Source organism: Chelonoidis abingdonii, chromosome 1, assembly GCF_003597395.2.
Source record: "Chelonoidis abingdonii isolate Lonesome George chromosome 1, CheloAbing_2.0, whole genome shotgun sequence".
In the NCBI taxonomy this organism is placed as follows: domain Eukaryota; kingdom Metazoa; phylum Chordata; order Testudines; family Testudinidae; genus Chelonoidis; species Chelonoidis abingdonii.
Window position 1 is genome coordinate 222554112 of NC_133769.1, and position 17262 is coordinate 222571373.

Below are 17262 nucleotides of genomic sequence, written 5' to 3' on the forward strand. Positions count from 1 at the left end.
CTGGCAAGTAGAGTAGGGCTGTGGAGATCACCTTTATCAAGAAATGCAAAACCTCCTCTTCTCTCACCTCTTTCTAACTGATGAGTTGTTTAGTATATTCTTGCTAGGCTGAATCTACAGTGAAGTAGGAAAGAAGCAAGAAGGTGATAAGATCATTCATTTCAGCTGAGTTAAGATTTAACCGGGCTTGCATTTTTCAGAAAATATGTCCATGAAAACCGCTTAAACGCATGGGGCTTCAAGAGTTCTTTTATAAGCTTGTCAGCTTTAGAAGAATAACTTTTCTTTGTGAGCACAGACAGATATGGTGATTTGAGTCCACAATACATATCAATATAACATTACTTTTTTGATGGTCCATTTCAATATAAAGGAATTTTTTTTCTACACCCTTCTGAAAGGGATTACTGTCTCACACCTCTGCCCTCCCCCCCACCTCTTGCTTTTCAGATGTATTTTAAAGTTGTTAATATGCTACCATTTTGTATGAGATTTAAATCATTTAAGGACCATGTTCTGTGTTCTTTTTAAAATTGAACAGGTAGACTCAGATATTTTATCTGAAGATACTTGTTTTTTCTGGTGTTGCACACATCTCTAGAGTATATCATCATACTGCTGAAGAAAAAGCTCTCAGACACTCATTTCCTATAAGCAGACAACAATATCCATTTCAAGAGCTGCAAATACCAGAGTGAAACAACCATCAGTTCTACCTTGAACAGTAAGGGGGGCGGGACACAGATTATGTTTTATTTTAAGAGAGGAACACAATGTTAGTGTCTATTGAGGTCTCCTTCCACTCAGCTGCGGACATGTATTTAAATCACAGGTTACACTGTGACCCTTGCTGAAAAATTCAGGCTGGTTTGTTCAATGGGACCATTGTGCGGTATTGCAGGGATTTTATGTGGCTCTCTTCACGGGTGTGGCTGAGTTGGCAACTATGCAGCCTGACGCTTTTGTGGAGCCACTGTCCCAGGGAAACTCCACTGCGAGAAAGACTCATGTTAAATTCATCCCACAAAAGACAAACGTTTAACAGGAGCTAAACAAGAGATAGCCCCCATCTCTCCCCCTCTCTTCATTCCAAGCTCCTAGGAGCATTCTAAAGTTAATACAAGTGATGGATACACTGTATGCTTACATTATTACACTGTCGCCGACTGATGTCACTGATCTAACCAAGTTACATAATCATCGATTATGCACAAATACATCCGTCTTCCTACAGATATATCTGCATATCTTTTGTCATCCATTATGTGTGAACCCACCAGCCGTACATGAGGGGCATATATTTTAGCATACACTATATAACTTTAGCATTGCAGTGCATTGTACTGTACAACGTCATTGCTATTGATTCTTTCAACCTCCCCCATCCTCTCTATCAATTTGATTTTGCAGAGAAAAAATAATAATTTCTATTGCTTCGATTTCTTTTCCTTTCTTTAAAAAAAAAAAAAAAAAAAAGGTCTCATTCGCTTTCTTGTTTGGTTGGGGGTTTATTTAAAGGGCTGTTCTCTCCCCACCACAGTAAATAGAAGTAACTAATATATACACAATTCCCCAGCCAGCTGCATATATATGTAGGCAATCCTGAAGATATGATCTCTGTTGCAGATCTTCAACTCCTTTGCACGTGGGTCTGAGGTTTCAGTGGGTAAGTTACTGGGTAAAAAGATATTTAATAAAAGCAAGCGGACCAGCGGTTTTTAGACTAGTGACATTTCAGATATTTTTATACTCTCCAGTCCAGCTTTTGCCACCATATTCCAGTTTGCAATTTTCTTGTAGAATTTACAGCAATAATTTGTAATCCAGAATCACCAGTGACATTTACCCGTTAGAACCATATCCCTGTAAGCATAATTAATAAGCATTGTCACCTTAAAGTTTAACAACTTGAAAAATGAGGTTTCTGTACCTCCATTGCAGCTATGAAATGCAGCAGAGTGCTGCACAGAGTTGAACACATTTGTTTTAAGGAACGGAAGGGAACCGATTTTATGTTAAATAGATACCATTACTTAGTCCTCTTTTTACTGCCATATATTCTTCCCAGCCACACATATTACATCCAGAGAAACACTGGTTGCCCAGAGTGAATTCATGGTACTCTCCAATATCAAGAGGGTTGGGGGCGGGGGATGCTGGGGGGGAACTGATGTTTTGATTTATCACAAAATGCACTCTCAACAATACCTACTGCAGTTATTTCACTCAGCTGCCAATAATGGCTAGATATCTCCACACATCAGTGTAATGCAGCAATCATGAAAGTACCCATTTCAATTACAAGACAGCAAGTTTAGCCATGCCATCGATGGGCTTTGCATATATAAAATGACCTTACCCACAACAGTCTTCCAAAATATTCTGATCTTGGTATCAGTCAATAAGGTAATTGCTGGTCATCACAATGCGTATTTGGTGAATCCACGTTTTTACTTCTCTTTTTTGCTAGCAATTAATAATTCGAACCAGAAGCCAATTCACAAGTGCCAAGTTCACCATCAAAGCAGATAATTCCATATAGACTTAGATTCCCTGCAAGATTCGCCCCCGTTAGTTCTGAAAGTGCCCAGTTTGCTCGCGGAAGATACGATCCAGGTGTAAAGCAGAAATTAATTAAAAAAAAAAAGGCGGGGGAGGGGGAGAAGGGGAAGGAAAGGGAGAGGTGAAGACTGAGAGCCACACAAGTCTGAGAGCTCTAGGACAAGAAAAGGAGTCTTGATGGCAAATCTCTGTGCGTGGTTGCCTTTCAAAGCCTCTTGCTGCACATGCAAAATTTCCAGATCCAGGATGCAGCTATAAGAAAGAAAGAATCCTATGTATATTTCACAAGTATCCTGCAATAACGGATCCGATGGGGTTTTCCTTGTACTGTACTGCTATGTGGAAAGCACACAGCCCCTGCTGTTTGAAAGGATGTCTCCTGGGTCCTAGCACTCCCATCGGACAAGCAATAAAATAAATAAAAAATAAATCTCAAAAAAAAGGGGGGGGGTGGAAATCAGATGCCGGTTTGTCCTGAATGATGCTAATCTTCAGTGAAAATGACAAGTGAACAACAAATAGCAGGAGGTCTTGATTAATAACCACAATCCACCCAGAGTATCCTAAGAAGAGAGAGGGAGGGAGAGAGAGAGAGAAACTGCAATGCATAAATGATTCCAGTGTTTCTACAAGATCGGCTTATTTGATTGAATGCAATCTCTGGTTTGCTGCAAGTCAAAGAAGATACTGTTACTGCCACCCAATGGATACTTTAGTACTAGCCAATCCACACACAACCACCTTTTTGCATGCACTAGTTTAGCGAGCTAATTTTTTTCGGGGGCGGGGGAGGAAACAGTCAGAAAGGATCCTGGAAAAAAAAGTCCTAAATAGGAGGGATCTATCTTTGCAGACAGTGACTCTATTTTCAGTATGTAGAACACACGTTACATTGGTACCACTTGATTTTCGCTGCTCTTTCCAGAGGGCGGGGAGGAGAGCGGCTAACATGCGATGGATACTGTGCATATCCGTTAAACGGCGAGCTCAGTATACTTTTTCCTCCAGTTTCCGAAGTGAAGTGCCGTTTTACACGAGATGATGCATTATCTATTCTTGGATTTTTTTTATAAGGCAAACTGCGGGCCTCGCTGTTGCCATGGGATCTTCTTTGTGCGAACTCTCTGAACTGTGTGGGAACAGTTTTATCTTTTCCCTCCCTTCAACTCCCTCCGCCCTCACTCCCCCCCACCGCCAGTAACTTATTCTGAAGATATGTAACAAAATGTAACTGCATTATTGCCAATTAAGACTAACAGCAGCTGCAAGGTGCATCTGATTAGGAACGTTAATTACTTCACCAAATAAATACTCGTTTGCAGATGTCTATAGTGTTAAACAATGATCTGTAAAATGTAACGGTGTAAAATTCTGACACCCCCCCACACACACACACAAGGCACAGGGACACACTGATGGTTCAGAGACATTTTGAACTTGGACGACTGGGGGGGGGGGGGGAGGAAGAGATATTTACAAGAAATTAAATCTGAGAACCAATACGATACATATTAGGATTCATGTCCAGATAAGGAATACCCATTAAACAAGGAGGCATGTGGATATATAAACCATATGAAACTATGGTAATGTATATATCACTCACTCAGAGGTGAGGTGAGCAGTAGAAAAACAGCAGACATACTCATTACATTAGAGGATTAAGTTAAAAAAAAAGCAGGTGAGGGAAAGTTGGAGTTTATGTACTATGACAAAGGTGGGCAGGGTATATGCATTGTGAGAATTGTAGGCAGTATATATGGGAGTTGTGGTAAAGCTAACTGTAGCTCAGTAATAAGCTGCCTCCCCTTCTGTAGCAGAATGTCACAATTCCTGGTAAATAAATTAAAAAAAGTAACATTTAACCACAAGTCAATTGTAGTATCTGGAAGTTAATATTACTGGTTAGGCAGATGGTTAGATACCACTGTGAGGGGGCTCTATGAGTAGGTGGATAGGATAGACATGAACAAAGTTGGAGAATTACTGTGCTGACATTTAGCACCTAGACATAGGACATTTTAAATCTGCCAGATGAGCCAGACAGTGTACAACTGAGATTTTGAGTGTTCCAAAATGCCTTGTAGTAGCCAGAACAGAGGAACTATTAAAGAGGGAGGAACAAAGGTGTTGCGGTTGAGGTCCTGGACAAGTACTCAGCATGTGAGTTCAGTTCGTGGCTCTGTTATAGATATTCTCTGTGACTTTGGGCAAATCCCTCCATGATTTAGCCCAGGGGTTGACAACCTTTCAGAAGTGGTGTACTGAGTCTTCATTTATTCACTCTAATTTAAGATTTCATGTGCCAGTAATACGTTTTAACATTTTTAGAAGGTCTCTTTCTATAAGTCTATAATATATAACTAAATTATTGTTGTATGAAAAGTAAATAAGGTTTTAAAAATGTTTAAGAAGCTTCATTTAAAATTAAATTAAAATGCAGAGCCCCGCGGACCGGCGGCCAGGCCCAGCCAGTGTAAGTGCCACTGAAAATCAGCTCGTGTGCTGCTTTTGCCACACATGCCATTGATTGCCTACCCCTGATTTAGCCCCTCTTCTGTAAAATGGGGATAAGGCTTACCTAACTCAAATGAAGGTTATAAGGATAATAGTTCATCAATGTTTGTGAAGTGTTCAGATACTCTGGTGATGGGGGTCATATAAGGAGAACGGGCAAGAGGAAAGGAAAAAGGGGGAAAAAGTGAAGGTGCAGACAAAGACTAGGAATCTGGTACATTTACTAACACTGAACTGGAAAAACTAAGACCGTACCTGAAAATAGAGTTGGCAAGTATGCAAACGTATAGAACAAATGCAGCCTCCATTTAAAGATATTGGGATAACTTCAGCTTTTTGTTGCAACCTTGAATTCCATTATAGTTATAAGGATTTAACTAAAGAACATTTTATCCCCTTCTCTGGACACTATGGTGAGCTATTATTTGACTTTGTCCTGCCTCTGAGAAGTCTGGAATTTGTACACAGGGCAGGCAGGAAGGTGTGGCATGTGGATTAACACCTTCTTTGTAGCTCACAGGCAGTTTATGTACAGTCATACACATAATTATGTATCTTGATGTGTTGTTGACAATGAAACACTTGTATAAAAGTTTCCATATATTATGCAGTATGTATTCCAGGTGATGGACTTCAGCACCTTCTTTGGCCTATCTTCTTTTGCAGATGACCTTCTCTGAAGAGACGTTTCATCAAGAGAGGAACAACAATTTGATGAACACTGGATTATTGAATAAATTTATCTTACTCTATGATGTAAAATCAGGTGGGGGAGATATTGGCTGCATCTCACTCTGGCTGTTAGCAAATGACTTAAAGGAATAAAACATTAAAAGTGTTTATATGGAAACAAAAGTACTATTAGGAATAAAATCATTTTTTTAAAAAAAAAGATGAAGTAATATTTAAAATGCAATGACAGCAAAAATAAGTGGTTCAGGGGACTGCTAAAAATGATGCAGAACTTTTTACTTTTAGATTGCTTATTTCAATACAGCTTACTTTTGTAGTGACCGAAGATTTCTACCTTCTAGTGCAGCATTTCTCAAACTGGGGTCGCCACTTATGTAGGGAAAGCCCCTGGTGGGCCAGGTCAGTTTGTTTATCTGTCCCATCCACAGGTCCGGCCAATCGCGGCTCCCCCTGCTGTGGTTCACCATTGCAGGCCATTGGGAGCTGCTGGAATCGGCAGCCAGTACATCCCTCAGCCTGCACCACTTCCAGCAGCTCCCATTGGCCCGGAGTTGCACATCACAGCCACTGGGAGCCGCAATCGGCTGAACTTGTAGATGGGGCAGGTAAACAAACCAGCCCGGCCCACCAGGGCCTTTCCCTACACAAGCAGCGACCCCAGTTTGGGAAACACTGGTCTGAGGAATCTCAGATGACCCAAAGTCAGGAGTTCCTCTTCCCCAGATTACAATTTAAAATGGCTAAATAAGAGTATTGTTAATCACCAAGGCAAGAATCTTTCATAATGTGCATATAGATTAAACCTCTTTCTCTCTCCCAACCTAGCTAAAAAGAAGATCAAGAGCATGTCTGCACTATGACCTGAGGCACCGAGTCTCAGAGCCTGGATGAGCTGACTCAGGCTCAGGGGCTCAGGATGGAGGGCTATAAAATAGCAATGTAGCTCTTCAGGCTCAGGCTGGAGCCCTCGCTGAGACAGTCCCCCCTCACAGGGTTTCAGACCACCAGCTCCAGCCCAAACCCAAAAGTCTACACTGCAATTTTATAGCCTCACAAGCCCAACTCAACTAACCCATCTTTTACTGCAGTTACATGTACCCTAAGTTACTAAACAAGGGTAACACCCTGTTTTCCTGTGCAAAGTGGCCCATTGTGCATTGTGAATGGATCAAAAGATGGATGGAAAAGCTGCAAATTAAGCCAGCTAGAAATGTGGTTGTAAGATTCAAGGTCAAATTGGGCAAACTACCTGTTATTCCAAGAAATCCATGCCTTGCGTTTTCACCCCAAAGTATAAACTATTCTACATTTTCCTTGTAAATCCAATATACCACAGATAATCTGTATTTCACCTCAGAGTAGAAACTGCACATTTCTTTGCCTTGTGAGTCAGATATCTATCCTTCTATATGGGGAGAACGGCTCTAGTTATATTGTAAATCCTAAATAATGAGATATATTTATGTACTATCAAGAAATGGATGGAGTACATCCTCCAAATTTAGAAGAAAGGATTTTGTTGGTTTACATTGTAAATAATTGTTGCTTTCTAGAAGTAATATGAACTGCCTGACAGAAGGAAAAAAAAAATGTTAAAAGAAACTTTGAAATATTGAGAGAAATTGCTAAAAAGGGGATCACCACTGACAGCAGGTACTAACAGCAAAATACAATCCTTGAAACGAATCAAACTTAAAAAGCCTCTGATAAGAAAATGATTGAAGACATTTTGTAGCCCATGGCTGCCTGATGTGATGCACTGTCTCCCTCCAGTGGTGACTAGACTAGCTAGAAATTGATAAGCCTGCTATAGCTTTGGCTAGATGTATCTTTTAGCTCACACAGTAGAAGCTCACGCATTAAGCTCCACAGGTCTCAGGTTTGTTCCTGGCTGACGCACTATAATTTGATATATACCACTGCCATCTACTGGGTGCCACTGAAAGTAGCAAAGCAACTAAGAGAGCTGAAAATCTAAGTACCCACTTGGCATGTGTCCGATAGGAATCATAGGATGCCACCATCCAACCAGCCCTGAAACTAGGGCATGTAAAACTGAGATCACCATGTGCTCAGAGAAGAGATAACTGAAACCAACAAAAAGCTGCAGAATCCCAAGTGCACTGACACACAGACCAGCTGTGTGGAAAGGACAATCCCTCATCCCAGCATTAAGAGGTTAACAAGAAGTGGCGAGATTTCATTTCAGAAATTGTATTTTCCCGTCTATTCTTTAACATAAATAACTGTATATTATTTTGTTGAGTCTATCTGAGATAACTATAGGTTATTTTGCTTGAGGTGTCTAGTGAAACCTTAAGTAACCATATTTTAGATTTCAATGGCTTATAAATTCAAAGAAATTGGCCTAAGAGATTGAAAAAGGATTATTTTTGCTTTTAATATTCTAAACATGTCCCTTTTAGACCAATCCATTCAAAATGTACTAACCACACTCTTCAGAGTGCCTTAAAGACAAGGACATCCTTGGAAGTGTGATCAGTGTTTTGTGTACTAAAGAACTGATGATCATAACCAAGTATAATAAGAAATCTTCATAAGCTGCATTGTTCCTTGATATAACTGCTGAGCCTCAATGTTAACCTGTGATAATTGCTTGCAAGACTGTATTGCCTGTGGAGTATGTACCTACAACACTGGTTATGTCAACACTCCAGTGGTGAAATGTCAATTGTTTATTAATATGGGTCTGGATGAATTAATACATTGTTGCTTAGTTAAGAACGAGTGAGTGGTCTGATTTGAGAAATACTGTTCAAGTTAAAGCTAACTCTTCCTTACCTTGGAAAAAAGGGGTTATCCTATTGGATTCTATTCTAAATCGGCTAAAACACTTATCCAATTAACAAACCTAGTTTGTTAGATTTCAGCTTTAAAATCCAACTGGCCTTTTAGAAAATTCATAGACTGATCTCTTTTCATGCTTACATCATTTAAAAATACCAATCTTAGATTGTAAACTCTGGAGCAGCACATATTTGTGCTATTTGTTTGAAAAGTGCTTGATAAATTCCTAGTTTGGGGTCCTACTTGCTACTGTGGTAGAAGTAAAAGTAATGGTCTCATCATAGTTGCTATACACACACAAAGAGAATTGGGTGAAGACTGAAAAATATTTTCCTGATATATTCACTGATACTTAGAAATTAGTTTGCTTGACTATGTTTGTACTCTCTTTTGTGTTTTCCCCAAATATTATAGTGAATAAGTTTCCTGGAAGAAAATACCTCATCTTAATTAATTAGCCTATTACAGTTGGTATGGCTAATTTCACCTTTTCATGTTCTTTGTATGTATATATATTTCTTACTACATGTTCCATTCTATGCATCTGATGAAGTGGGCTGTAGCCCGTGAAAGCTTATGCTCAAATACATTTGTTAGTCTCTAAGGTGCCACAAGTACTCCTGTTCTTTTTGTGGATACAGACTAACATGGCTGCTACTCTGAAAACTTTCAGTAAAACAGTCATTTTGACAAATCAATATTGGAGAATATTTATGAAAGGTGATTTTCAAATTCATGCTCACGTGTAGCTAAGCCTGCTTCTAAGAGTTACACATCAAACTAGGAAACAAAACTCACCTTATAAGTAACATATCTAATCACAAGTGTTTCAGTCTGAATACCAAAAACTCACAGTAAACTGTGCCCAAAGAAGCTGAAGACCAAGAATTATTCACTCCAATTACACAGCAAATAGTTGCTATATTAAATAATTATATGTCGCTGGGTAATTAGAGGACAAAAAAGCAGGTAAATTTTGTCAATTTTATTTCCCCAGGTCTTCTTACCTACTGAAATGAACTACAGGTAAAGCAGTTAATAGAATTAGCCAAAAGACTGATGAAAAAACATTGAGCCTAGACCTGAAAAGAGCAGAGCAGACCAGAAAAGAGCAGACTCTCAGCAGCTATTGAAACTATAGTCAGGCTGTTACAAAATCAGCCACAAAGGACAATTAAAATATGTACACACATACACAGAAGCAGGTGAGCCTTTATAAAAACATTAAGCACTATAATACATTTTTAGTGATTAAGCTTACAAAAATGTATTTGTAAACATGCTGCAGTTACCTGTGTACTGGGTGGCAACAAATGCTCTCTGTTTTACCATGCACTTTTTTTGGGGGGGGCGGGGGGAGAGGAAGGGGGGTTATAATTTTTGTTACTGCCTCAGAAGTCTCATCCATAATTTGGATGTACACTTCAGCAGCAAGAGATAGTGCTACCTAGTGGATATGGCACTGGATTCAGGAAATCTGGGTTCTATTCCTGGATTTGCCTCTGGTCTGCTGGGTGATTTTGGAGAAATCTCTTCACTTCTTTGTGCCTTGATTTCCCCATCTGTAAATTAGGGATAATGCTACTTCTTTTCTCTGTAAGTCACAGATCTATACATGAAAATTGATACATAAGAGCTCTGTACTACAACTACTCAGCACAATGTAACATTGCTGCTGGTGACGAGTTCTTTGGCAAGAAGTGATTTACCATGTTTAAGGAAGATGAAATTATACAAAAGAGCAATAGCTTGGTCTTCCTGAGACTCACTGCTTTAACCTAATTTAGTAAGGGATAAATTAAATGTTGGATAATTAAATGCTCATTTGGTGCATGTTTTTAATGTCATTAAAATGAATGGTTGCTTTCTGGTTTTGTTTCTGCACTAGAAAAATCTAAGAAAGCAAGCAATGTCTTCCCATGCACCTTTCAGAAAACACATTCCTAGATTCCAAGGCCATAAGGGACACTTGTGATCATCTAGTCTGCCCTCCTGTATAACCAGGCCGGCTCTACTGTTTTTGCCGCCCCAAGCAGCACGCAGAATTGCCGCTGCGAATGATGAGGGCAGTCCGTGTGCCATTAGGGCAGCAACGCAGCGGCAGTTTTTGTCTTGAGCTGGAAAACAGAAGCTGCACCGCCGCGGACAGCTGAACATAGAAGCTGCCACCAAATTGCCGCCGTCACAGAAACACACATGCCGCCCTAATGGCACATGGACTGCCCCTGCCGTCCGTGGTGGCAATTCAGCAGACTGCTTGGGGTAAAAAACACACAGACTGCTGCCCCTTGCAGATTGCCGCCTCAAGCACCTGCTTGGAATGCTGGTGCCTGGAGCCTGCCCTGTGTATAACACAGCCATAAAATGTCCTCAAAATAATTCCTAGAGCGATCTTTTAGAAAAAAAAATAATCTATATTTGATTTAAAAATTGCAAGCTATGGAGAATACACCACAACCAAAGCTAAGTTGTTTCAGTTGATAATTTCTCTCATTGTTAAAATATTAGGCCTTTTTTCCAACTTAACATGCTGCACTCAACTAATTCATAAACACTACAGCTCTCTGAAGGTAAGAAACAAATGGTGGGCTCATACACTCTTTGTGAAGAGGTTTTCTGTTTTTATTATTGTGTTTCCCTCCCTACTCCTTCCACCCTCCCCCAAGATTTAACAGTACCTGGCACTGAGGTCTCATTACTAAAATTGCATTAATTTACAAAATATACTGCAATATGAGCTGGATCCAATTCCCATTAAAATCAATGGAAACATTCCTGTTACTTTCAACAAGAGTTGTATTAGGTCCTATATTACTGACATCGTATCAAGTGCTGTCATAAATCAGTGGTTCTCAAACTAATTTATATAGTGTATCATTTCCAGCACTTCTGTTTTTCACTTTGGAACCTGCAATGGTCTAATTTCCAGAAATCTTGTTAGAAATTTTTTGGCAAAATGTTCTTTCATTGGAAAATATTGTTTCCTGAAAACTAAAACTATTAATAGAAAAGAGCTAGTTTCAGTGAATTTCCCTTTCAATTTTTTTGAAAGATGTTTAGAAATTGTTGACAGCCCCTACTGACATTTTCAAAAAAGTTGTTTTTTTCTTTCACAATTACTTTGTTTGGAGAAATGTATAGTAAGAAAAAAGATAAAAGGTTTACACTGAAACAATGTTTTGATTGACTCAGTTTGATTCATCCCCCCACCCCTTCAAAAAGATTTTCAGTTCATGAACACTAAAGACTATGGCTACTTTTTTTCTTTAAAACAGGTATTTAGACATTACTGCACTCAGCTGCAAATTTAAAATGCTCTCTATACAGTACTTTTTAGAATGCTAATGTAAGCCCCACTGCCTCAAGTCGGTCGACCCAGGCTGGGAGCCTGTGAAGCTGTATGATTGAATATAACCATGTATACCATTATAACAGTGGCAATTATCACAATTGGAACAAATCTTCTACAAAGTATGTCATGTAAGGTATCAATGGAGAAATTACAATCAAATATGATTATCCTGTTTATATGCATGTTTCATCTTTGTATATGAAGTGACTATTGGCTATGCACTGGTATCTTATAAATGTTTTGTATTCCTGGATAACCCTCACCAGATAGAATTTACATTAGAGCCAGACAGTTATGTGTTGATGGACCATCAAGGATACTTAGCTCCCACAGTAGGACATAGGTTTCAGTATGGTAACCTTGTTAGTCATTATCAGCAAAAACAATGAGGAGTACTCGTGGCACCTTTAGAGACTAAGGCCATGGCTACATTAGACATTTCAAAGCGCTGCCCCAGCAGCGCTGCGGGAGCGCTGCCGCGGCAGCGCTTTGAAGTGTGAGTGTAGTCAAAGCCGCAGCGCTGGGAGAGAGCTCTCCCAGCGCTGCTTAAACCACATCCCTTATGGGTGTAGCGTGCAGCACGGGAGCCGCTTTCCCAGCGCTGCCGCCCTGATTACACTGACACTTTACAGGCTGCATCTTGCAGCGCTCAGGGGGGTGTTTTTTCACACCCCAGTTGCAGCGCTGTAAAGTGCCAGTGTAGCATGGCCTAACACGTTTATTTGGGCATAAGCTTTTGTGGGCTAAAACCATTTCAATAGATGCATGGAGTGGAAAAAAAATCAGTAGGCAAGTATATTATCACAGTACATGAAAAATGAGAGTTACCTTATCAATGGGGGTGGGGCGGATCAGTGCTAATGAGACAATTCAATTAAAATGGAAGTGGCTATTCTCAACAGTAGAATACCAAGGAAGGAAAAATCACTTTTGTAGGTGTAATGAGGCCAGTGTAAACAGTGTGGTCCATTTCAAACAAATGACAAGAAGGCGTGAGTAAAAGTAGGGGAAATTAGAGTATGGCTACACTTGCAACTTCAAAGCGCTGTGCAAGGGTGATCGCTGCGCCAGCGCTGGGAAAGGCACACATGTCACAGAGATGCTGATCCAGGTGTGAACCTCTCCCCCCACCCTGACCCCCATTCACCATGCTTATTAGCTTATCTGTTTCAGAATTACATATAGTTTCCCAGCGACGTGGTGGGTGAGATAACTTTTTAGACCAACATCTATTGGAGAGAGAGAGTCAAGTTTTTGAGCTTACAGAGCTCTATTTCAGGTCTGGAAGAACTGCTGCCATGTTTGCAGTAATAAACTTATAGTGGCACAACTGTACCAATACAGCTGTGCCGTTGTAAGTTGCTATGTAGCCACATTAAGGCCATGGCTACACTTGCTAAGTTGCAGTGTGTGAGGGGTTACAGCGCTGCAACTTAGCAGGTGTCCACACTTAAAAGCTCAGCCAGCACTGCAACTCCCTGTTTGCAGCGCTGGCGACACCTGGGTCCGCTACGGGTGTAGCGAGACAAGCGCTGCTGCTGCAGCACTGGCATCAGGTGTGGACACTCACCAGCGTGTATATGGCCTCCAGGGTATTAGGAGGTATCCAGCATACCTTTTCAGCCTCTCTGGCATTGCTTTACACTCCACTGCCTGGGCTCAGAGCCTGGAGAAGAGGGGAGGGTGTAGAGGAACCTGAGAGGGAGTTTACTGAGTGTTTGGAGACTCCCAGGAGTCATGCAGCCAGGAGCTATTTTCCAGCCAGGAAGAAGCTAGCCAGTCGCAGCTGCTGGGACTTGGTAGTGAGGAACCAGCAGAGGAGCCTGCTCCTGGTAAGAAGCTTTTATTATAAGGATCAAATGTTTTGGAGCAGGGGGGCTATGGCTGCCTGCAAGCATGCCTAAGTGTGGAATAGCCCATTGATTTCCCTGTAGCTGCTCTTTGCTTTCTACAAGTCACAGAAACCCCATGGCTTCAGAGTGAAGCAACCCCCCCCTTCCCAGGTGGGCCATGTGGCAGCCCCCCTTCCCTGTGAGCTGCGTGTGGGGAAACTTGCCATTCTATCTGCAGCTGCGGCCCTCTGTGCTATGCTCAGAATGTGTAAATGATGCTACAAAAACTCTTAAAAACAATGCAGGCCTGTATTACAGTTTATCTCTCTGTGTTTTTTTTTTAAATGACCTTGAATACTGCTCCATCAGCGCAGACTTCTGAAAGACTGCAAAGCTTAAGAAAAAACCAAGGAAGAGATGGTGAAAGCAGTTATGAATCTGTATTCCACAGAAAATAAAAAGTTGCAAGACTGGAGGATAAGGAACCATGAAAAAAGGACAGGCTGCCAAGATAAAGGAGAAGCTGCCAAGAGAAAGGAATTGACTACCAAGAGAAGCACAGATCGGCAGGGATGACTTAAAAAAGGGAAAAAAAAGCCTCTCATTTTTTCATGTATTATTTTACTTTCCATAACTATATGAATAATAAAATTATATACATTGCATCATATATGCTGTTGATTGGTTTTAATGACTGCCGTTTCATATGTGTGGGTCCCCGCCACTCCCTGGGGGTGTGCACATGTGTTGTTCCAGCTGCTTCCTGCAGGGTTAATGCCCTGGAAACTGCAGGCAGCAGTGGACATGGGGCTGGCTGAAGGCAGGGCAGGGGCTGACTGGAGGTAGGGTCTGGCTGCAGGCAGGGCAAGGGATGTGGGGGGGTTGGAGACAAGGGGTGTGGGGCGTGCTGGCTTCAGCGAGGGCCACAGGGGGGTGCAGCAGGGGTTTGCAGGGCTGGAGACAGAGGAGTGTGGGACTGGCTGGCTTCAGGCAGTGGGGTGCAGCAGGGTTGACTGGAGACAGGGCAGGGGTGCGGGCTGGGCAGAGTGTGCAGAGCTGGTGCGGGCAGCAGTGTGTTGGGGGCTGGCTGGCTTTGGGCAGGGCTGCAGGGGTGTGTGGCAGGGGTTGGCTGGAGACAGGACAGGGTCTGGCAGAGGTGGCTGTGGGCACGGGGTGCAGAGCTGGCTGCAAGCAGGGGGCGGCACTGGTGTGGGCAGGTCATGGGGTGCAGCAGAGGCAGCTGGAACCCAGCCCTTTAAGTAGCCCCCAAACCCCTTCTACTCCGGGGACCTTTTAAATAGCCTGGGAGCGCTGGGGAATGCAAGAGGGAGGTGGGGCTCCGGCGGCTATTTGAAGGACTGGGGTGGCAGAGGCAATTGGAGCCCCAGGACTTTAAATACCCCCCTCACTGCCCAGGGCCAGAGCTCCAGCCGTGGGTCCGGGGCTTGCCGCGCTCCGGCCGGAGCGCGGCAAGCCCCGCAACTCCGCTCTCCTGGCCGAGCGCGACAAAACCGCCGCCGTCCGGCCAGAGCTCCAGACGGGAGAGCGCGGCAAGCCCCCCGCCCGGCTGGACCTCTAGCTGGAGAGCGGGGCCATGCCGCGCTCCCGCAGCGCTTCACTCAAAGGAGCGGGACCATGGAGCAGACGCAGCCGGGGACGGGGTAAGTTTAAAAAAAAAAATAAATTTAAAAATGTGCCTAAGGTGTGGGCCCTCTTAGCGCGCGGGGTACGATTCCCTGGCAGCACGGTCGTTGAACAGGAAGCAGAATGACCCGCAACCCTTCCCACAACCCACTGCGCCAAAATGGGACGAGGTGCTCTGTGGGATAGCTGCCCACAATGCACCACTCACAACAGCGCTGCAAATGTTGCAAGTGTAGACACACTGCAGCGCTGGTCGCTGTCAGTGTGGACACACTGCAGTGCTGGCCCTACACAGCTGTCCGACCACAGCTGTAACTACCAGCACTGCAAGAATGTAAGTGTAGCCATACCCTAAGTCAATGGGAGAGAGTTCTCCGGGCCATTGGCATCATAAAAACAGCTCAAGGAGCAGTAGTAGCTACATTGGTTGGAGTGCATCTCCCACCAAACAGTGCTGTGCACAAGAGCACTTATGCCAGCTTTTGTCACACTTCAGTGACAAAGTTTTCATAACATAAGTACTAGTTCAAAGCATGTCTGCTAAACACAAGATTTTAACAGAATTTTTAGCATAAGTCATTAACATGTATTTCAAGGGACCATTCAGGTGAAGTGGGCTATTAATACCCCTCCACTCCTAGGGAGGAAATGGGTGGAGGGGAGCAGCTGTGTGTGTGGGTGCGGGGGGGGGGGAGAGTTGTTAATTGTTCAGTGATATTGTTGTAGTAAGTCAAACATCCAGTGCTCCTATTCATTCCACAATTTTTATTGTGTCTAGCCAAGTTATGAATTTAACTCTTAGCTCCCAAGCTCTTCTTTTGAAAGATTTGTGCAGATTTCCTTTGCAGATTAGGACTGATAGGTCAGATAGAGGATGATTGTTTTGTGACAAAAGTGTTCACCCACAGGTAATGAGGTATTTTTTCTTTTGTTATTTTCCTGGGCAAGTTCATTTGAGAGTTTAGTAATGATCTGGTTTCACTCACATAGTTATTGAGGGCATTTAGTGGACAGGATAAAGTACACCACATGTTGTGATAGACAACGTGGATCTTGAAAGCTGTGTTGTAGGATCAATGTAGCAATGGTGATGTCTGCAGATTTTACAGCTGTTGTTCTGGCAGGGTCTAGTGCCACTTTGAGATGGTGAGTCCTGGTCTGTGGGGAGCTTGTTTCTGATATGGCTGGGGAGTTTGAGAGGTGCTTGAAGGCTAGTAGAGGGGGTTCAGGATTTCTCACTCATTATTGTAAATTATCAGGGTTCTTCTGTAGTTAATCTGCTTGATAGCTCTCTTTTGCACATGGGCATTGGCTGGCAAAAATCCAAACCCAGAGTGATTCTGTTCTCACCCTAGCCAGCGTACGTGGGAATCACTTCTCTGAAGTTAATGGAGCTACATGAGCATAAAGCAGCCATAAGTAAGAGGAGAATCAGGCCCCTAGTTTGGGTGGGTTCAGGTCTTCTGGTATGAGCCACATTCTACATTAATGTAAGGCAGGACCGGAGCTAGGGGTTTGAACGCCCTAGGCGGACGGCAATTTCACCGCCCCGCGTGCTGGTCCCGCAGCGGTGACTGGGGCGGTCCACCAGAGCCGCGCGAGCAGCCGAGCGTTTGCAGGCACGACTGCGGCAGCTCCACCGGAGCTGCGGACCAGCGGACCCTCTGCAGGCACCATTGCGGCAGCTCCACCGGAGCTGCCTGCCACCCTCTCCGCCAAAATGCCGCCCACCAAAAATTCTGGCACTCTAGGCGATTGCCTAGGCTGCCTAAATAGTAGCGCTGGCCCTGATGTAAGGTGTGATACAAGTTACATATCCAGGTGCAAGGTATTCAGAAAATAGGTATAAATGGC

At 42.8% G+C, this 17262-nt stretch overlaps 1 protein-coding gene across 1 annotated transcript in view; it reads right to left on the reverse strand.

Moving 5' to 3' along the window:
• IL1RAPL1 (interleukin 1 receptor accessory protein like 1) overlaps positions 1-2937 on the reverse strand; it is a 1180373-nt gene extending 1177436 nt beyond the window's left edge. The window contains exon 1 of the mRNA XM_075059862.1: positions 2360-2937. The gene's annotated coding sequence lies outside the window, so the exon portion shown is untranslated. The remainder of the gene's footprint in view (positions 1-2359) is intronic.
• Between the last annotated feature and the right edge of the window lie 14325 nt (positions 2938-17262).